The 7665-nt window shown below is 30.2% G+C and overlaps 1 pseudogene; it reads right to left on the bottom strand.

Moving 5' to 3' along the window:
- Positions 1-365: 365 nt before the first annotated feature.
- On the bottom strand, positions 366-2570 carry LOC132645945 (ferritin-like catalase Nec2; annotated as a pseudogene).
- Between the last annotated feature and the right edge of the window lie 5095 nt (positions 2571-7665).

Consider the following 7665-nt stretch of genomic DNA (forward strand, 5'->3'; position numbering starts at 1 on the left):
TGCAAACTGTGCCTGTTAAACACATTTCTCCATTTATATCCCTAAACAAGTGAGGTACACGGCTGATGGTGTTGATGTTAAAGAGCGAAAATCCCATAGTAGTGTGAGGAAAGTCACACTTCTGCCAAAAAGAGGAGTCTATCTGCTCAGTAGCAGAGTTAAGTATATATAATTGCCACGTGTTGATAAGATAAAAGGCTATACATGAATTTTGCCTAAAATAAACCAATGGGCACATTAACTGATTTTTTTAACTTTTCAACCGTCCTCAGTATTAATTACTTCACAATTTTAATTTCATGAAGAAAGGACCACACCATTAAATATATATTAGTACATAGTAGGTAAAAATTGTAAACAACATGTTAAGGAATAAATAGAACAATATTTATTAACTTTTTATTCTGAAATTCAACTTTTGCATAAAGCTGCTACAACCCAATACACCGTAAGCAATTACAATTCTGTTAAAATTTAAGCCCATGCATCATGCATATGTTTATTTACCTTCATGAAATTTATTAAATACTACAGAATGTATTTTATACCAAAGTAGCCTCTCCATATTTTAATTATTTTTAATGTGACTGCTTCAGAAATTCCATAGCAATCTTTCCATTGGCACCATTAGGATAAAATCCACCGGGCATATGTTCATCCCCAGAGCTGTACACGATCCTCAGAATCTCAGCAGGAGTTCTTTTGTAAGAAAGTGAGTTAAAATCAGCTGATAATACGTTACTTATTGTCCGATTTTCTGCTCCGAGTTGTGGTGGAACGAATATGCCTTCATCTTTGTTTTCACAATTTGCTAGTTTGTTTCTTAGTTTTGATATACGAGACGTGAAATCAGCTACTGTGTATCGGTAAGGAAAAACAAATTGTGACGCTCTCTCGTAGAGGTACATTCTGATAACTGCGTCTTATCCTGATTCAACACCCAATAATCCTGCCAAAAGCTACCACAAAGAAGAAAAGAGTAGTCATGCTTAAACAATTTGTAATCGCTAAGTTGATTTTGACTAATATAAGCTACTCTATCATCACCCATTTTATTCGTGGCTTCCATAACGAGAAACTGTTGCTTTAAAATATCAAGAAGACATTAAAAAAAAATCTTCTATTTCTCTTACTTCCTCAATTCAAAAAGGCAACATAATGCTTAATTACTCATTTAAGAAAAAGGTTAGAATAATTTAGTTACATAGTTTTATAATTAATTCTATCAAATGATTTTTTTATACAATTAACGTGAAAGGGTAGTACTCCTTTGTTCCACTTTATGTGATGCCATTACCACTAGGAGATTCAAATGAATTTTTCTTTAACCGTAACTTTTTCATGTATTTTTAATATTTTGAATTATGAATTATTTACTTACCCTTTTGGTCTCATAGCCGTTGATATTGGGATTGGTACCAACATAACCAACTAATCCAACATATGGAATTACATAGCAGGATAACATGTAGCTCAAGCTGTCTCTGTATGGATCAAATGGAGGTATCAATTTGTATCCAAATGCTTCCTCAAATAGCTTCCCAAAATTTTTAGCACTTAGATCCAACAAAGGTCTTGGAAAAATACCAACTGTCGAGTTAAGTGCCCTGCAAAACAACCAACACACGCACATCAAAAACATAAACAAAAGGACCTAGAAATCAAGTGTTTCACAATATCTTCATATATTAATATCAAATTATTTAACTTATATATACCGAAAGTGTAAAAGAATTTATTCTATCAGTGTATAATTCAACGTATTATAACAAACTGTCTGTCTTATATAGTGTGAAAACTAGTGTTTCTAGTAGTATAATTTTTTCAGTTTAGTTATATACACTAATACTATAATCCATCATCCGGTTACTATCAATACTTATTAACTTATCATAGAGGTTTGTTTTATATATAATTGCCTTAAATGTTACGTGATCCGATTATGTAAATACTTTGCCTAATTCGTACATAAACTTAAGACTAATTTTTCGGTATCTAATTTCACTTATTTTGGACAATCGCATGTAATTACTCCCATTTAGGTGAACTGATAGACTAAAGATTCGATAGACTAAAGATTATTTTTTACTGTCAGCCCACAAACTCTTGCTATACAGAAAGAAAGACATATTAAAATGGAGAAAATTAAAAACATGAACCTTAGATGACCAACTTCTTGATTGGCAAACTCCATAATAATATTCTTCGTAAGTGGATCAAGATTTGCTCTTCGGGCACCAATAGGAGGAGGCCCACCCATAGCTAACTTTGGTGCTGCTACATCAAGCCCATATCCATAAGTTGCCCATAAGAAATATTCAGCTTCCAAGAACTCCAAGTTCACTGGAAATTGCATCTTGTCTATGTCTTCTTTGTCCACTGCCACTCCCTTCTCTGGGTAGCCTGATGGACAGGTATTTATTGCATGTGAAAATGACACACAGAAAATTTCACTAAGGACCATGTAAATGATTAAGAAACAGGCGGAGGCTGATACAAAAGCCATATTTAATTTGATACTGCTAATTAAGCTAATGTAGAACAAGAAAGGTTTTTTTTTCTTTTTTTGAAGTGTATGTATATGCATTTTGGTTCAATATATAAGATTCTTGGGTTCCAAGTTGAAAGCTTATTCGGGAAACCCCTCTCCCCCAACCCTATGTCCCTACCCCTTTGATTTGACGTGTGAGATTATGTATTAAAAACAGTGATTTAGTGATGATGGTCTATATGAAGACACGTACGCGTTATATATTCATGGACCAATGCAAGTACAATCTAACTTCAAATTTGACAAAAGGAACATTTGCAAGGACTTTTCCCACATCCAGACACGAATTTATTACCAAAGTTCCAAGCAAAACAATTGGGTTCATTAACTAAGCAAATTAATTAGCTTATGTCTTTACTAACACATTGCCACCATGCATGTATCCCGGATGTTGCACTAGTAGAGTTATACTCCATATTTCACGCCTCATATATATACTAATATATAGTTTTTGGATTACTTTATCTGCTGCCTTAAGATTTTAGGTCAAGTCTAAATTCGAGTTCATGTAAGAAATTTAAAATGTAGTTACACGTATAGGAGGATGTTGAAGTTATACAAAATCCCACATTGAGATATAAGGCATCCATAATTCAAAGTTCAGATCCACGTGTGAGTCCTAAAATCCAATTGCATATGCAGGCGAGTGTTGGAGTTATATAAAACTAGTGGTATTGTCCACGCTTCACGCGTTTATAAAGAATTCGGTGAATCTTCTAATTAATCTTTCTACAAATTTGATTAATATGAGATCAAATTTTCATGTATATTCATATAAAAAAAATTATAAATTGCTTAAACCACAAATATAAAAAATTTCTCTGATTAACCCAAAGCCTCATCATACCGATAATTTCACACAATAATAGGGATAAAAATATTTTACCTAAATTCGGAATAGGTCATCCTACCTTTGATTTCTTGAAAGCCCTTGCACGTTTATATTTATTTAAGAAGACAGTTTTTATAAAGATTTAGTTAAAAAATGACGATCCCACTGTGGGATTCCCACATTTATTTCTCGAAAGCACCTGCGTGTTGATAATTTATTCTAAAAAATCGTTGTGTTCTTTTATGAGGATTATAACTTTTAAATTTTTTACAAAACTCTATTTAAAAATGACAGCTTTCATATGATTATATTTTGCTACTAAATTTATTTCTGAATATTTTTACCAAAATAAATTGTCTCTTCGATAATAGATAGGAGAGGAAAAAGGAAAGACAAGTTGCTTGACAATAATGCTAGAGAAAAGGCAATTAAATCCCAAAAAACAAACCATTTGTTTCGGGAAACAGTTTCTTTAGTTTAATATGTGCAGCTACTGTGATTTTTTGGTCCTATTTTTTTTTTTAAAAAAACGACAAATAAAATATAAAACATGTCATAGGAAATAAAAAAAAATTGTTTTTTTCGTCAACCAAATCCAAATACTGGTAAGAAAAAAGAGGATTCTTGAAATTTTACAGAAAAGTAAGACAATAAGAGGTGTGTGATATATCTTGTATGTACCGCAAAAAACTGTTTCTAATTTTGCTTGACGTCGCATTACACATGCCTCATCAATTTGTTACATCTAGGAAATTCGAAGACAATTTCCCAACTATGACACGTAAAACGTAGATCATATTTGAAACAATGATAAAAACTATTGTGATCACATAGTACGTATATAAGTATATAAATCTTTTCATATTTTTGGAATTTTTAAATTATCACATAAATTCATGTATATAAATATAAAAAATAATTTTTAAATTGCTTAAACCCCAAATACAAAAAACAATCTCTGATTAACTCCAAGCCTCATCATATCGATAATTTCACACAAAAATAGGGATAAAAACAATCATTTTTTCAAATGTTTTACCTAAATTCGGAATAGGCCATCCTACGTTTGATTTCTTGAAAGCACTTGCACGTTTATATTTATTTAAGAAGACAGTTTTTATAAAGATTTAGTTAAATATTGACGATCCCACTATGGGATTCCCACATTTTATTTCTCGAAAGCACTTGCATGTTGGTAATTTATTCTAAAAAATTGTTGTGTTCTTTTATAAGGATTATAACTTTTAAAAACTTTACGAAACTCTATTTAAAAAATGCAGCTTTCATATGATTATATTTTGCTACCTAAATTTATTTCTGAATATTTTACCAAAATAAATTGTTTCTTCGATAATAGACAGGAGAGGAAAAAGGAAAGACAAATTGCTTGACAATAATGCTTGAGAAAAGGCAATTAAATTCCAAAAAAACAAACCATTTATTTTGGGAAAACAATTTCTTTAGTTTAATATGTGAATTACTGTGTTTTTTTGGTCCTATTTTAGAAAAAAAACGACAATTAAAATATAAAACATGTCATAGGAAACAAACAATTTTATTTTTTTCTGCAACCAAATCCAAATACTGGTAAGAAATATGACGATTCTTGAAATTTTACAAAAAAGTAAGACAGTAAGAGGTGTGTGATGTATCTTGTATTTACCGTAGAAAATTGTTTCTGATTTTGCTTGACGTCGCATTACACAGGCCTCATCAATTTGTTACATCTAGGCAATTCGAAGACAATTACCCAACTATGACACGTAGAACGTAGATCATATTTGTGACAATGATAAAAACTATTGTGATCACATAGTACGTAAATAAGTATATCAATCTTTTCATATTGCACATAAAAATGTTTGTATCCTGGCATCTTTAAAAATGAAATTGTTTACATGCTTACCTACTTTCAATTTGCATCTGGTTGATATTCCGGATCTCTTCCTTCAAAATGGCTCTATTTTTCTTTGATAGTTTGGCAAGACTTTTTAAGAACATTTATAAGTTTATCACGAGCATTATCATACCATTAACTTCTTTCCGTATTACTGCACCGTTAATTAGTACTAATGGAGACTTTTGGGATCATCTCCAATGCAAGGCAACCGTTTTCTCTTTAATACCATTCTTGGGCATATTAACATATGTTGAATGAAAGGAAAACATGCAAAGAAAAAACAAATACTACTATTATTCAACTGGCAACAAAGGGTTTATCAATGGAATTATAGATCATTGACTTTATTAGGGAAAATAAATGTTTAATTATATAGAAAATTCATGAGATGATTTTTGGACTTTTTAAATTATCACATAAATGTATATATAATATAAAGCTAGGCATAAATAAGGTGATGTGGTACCTCTCTATGACCTCCATTCCTATTTATCTATTTTCTCCTTTTTTGGCAATTTTTCTTCCTCCATCCTATTAGTTTAGATTATATTAAAAAACCTAAAAGTCTTATCTCTAATTAAACTGATAATTAATACATATTCATGATTATGCTTTTTCATCTTCTCATCCGTTTTTCTCATCATCTCTTCCGTTCATGGGTCAACAACTAGTTAATTTCCCATTAAGCTTAACAATTAATTCATATTAATGTTTATACGTTTTAGTCTTCTTCCATATGTGTTGGTTCACCTCAAATTTTCCATTCATATGTCCTGTTGTGCTTCAGTTTTGTAGTGTCAGCTTATTATGCCTTCTAATTTTCACAGTTTTTTTGTTTCCTCTCTCTTTCCCTCTCTGTATACTTATGTATGATAAAGTCTATGTAGTTTAAATGGTTGTTTGATTTGTTTTCAATTATTTTATTTAAATTGATATATTATGTATTTTGTGCAGGAAGACATAGAAGCCAAAGGAATTTGTTTGATTTTTACCTTGCATGTTCATTGTATTTCGTTTTTTAATTACTTTGTATGGTCACAATTTGTGCCTCGTAAGATTCAAGTATTATTGAATATTTCATTTTGGTTGAACTTATTTGTTTGTGCTATCTTCCCAACATATTCAAATGGACTCGTTTCTTTACGGGCAAAGGTAAGCCAATGTTTTGGTTGAACACTTTACCCTTTTGAGTATTATAATTATATTTATTCAACATTTGCTACAAAAATTTATTTTGTGCGATGCCATCTACATTGAAGAGCTCGGTACATTCAGTAGTATCTACCTCAATATTGGATGCATTTCTCATAAGGTAATTATATACTCTCTAAATTCTTACTTCTTAATTATTTTTACGATTAGCTTACTTATTTTTTCATTAATATAAGATATATTTAATTATTAGCATATTAATTTCTTCATAAATGTATTGATGTCTTTCACAATATATTGAGCGTTATGCTGAGATTGATACTATTATAACAATTCTTTTTGTAAATCTGAATCAGCTAATGAAATTAGAATTGATGCGGTACAAGTGATTCCCTCTTTGTTTTGTGATTTTGTATTCGTAGGATTGGGAAGTAAAGATTTTAATTTCATTCCAGACTCAATGATATGCTATATAGTTTTAACATTAATCATTATATAGGGTGGACCAGTGTGATGCCTCAGCACTAAGTGCATCATTTTGTTGCAATTTCCAGATAAACTTTTTCTTTATTATTTGAATTTGTTCTAATTGTGAAATTTATTCTCTTAGTGTAAAGTTGGTTGGTTTGAAGCTATGAATGACATTTTTTAGCCAAATATATTTTGATGTTACTTTAATCAGATTTATCATGTGATTTTAAACTTAATCTTTTGATCATGTGATTTTAAACTTAATCTTTTGAGTTAAAATTTTGCTTAGCTTATATTGTAAAGTAGAGATCAGAAAAATGGTAGTTGTTGACATTTCTAAGGCAGCAAGTGAGTTGCTATTTCATACAACAGGTAAATGTGAGAATAGCATGTCTAATTGATTTAATAAAGTTTTTAAGTTTGTTTCCTTTTTTGTTGGTTTTGCTCTCTCTCTCTCTCTCTCTTTTTTTTTTTTGCTTACCTTATTTTAGAAATCTCAAAAAACCTCGACATACTATTACTAGAAGTACTACTTGTAATAATTAGTAGAACAACATGAAAATTACAACACTAATTTTTTTTTGATAATTATTTACTTCTGATATTACTAATAAACTTTAGTATAGTTTACTATAATAAATTTTGTTTATCAACAAAATTAACTCGGAAAGGAAGCAAAGAATGTGTTACATAATTTTTTTTTCTCAGTGTAAGGGCGTTGATCAGAATTTTGCCTCATGAAACTATAAAATTTATTTT

This window comes from Lycium barbarum, chromosome 6, assembly GCF_019175385.1.
Source record: "Lycium barbarum isolate Lr01 chromosome 6, ASM1917538v2, whole genome shotgun sequence".
NCBI lineage: Eukaryota > Viridiplantae > Streptophyta > Magnoliopsida > Solanales > Solanaceae > Lycium > Lycium barbarum.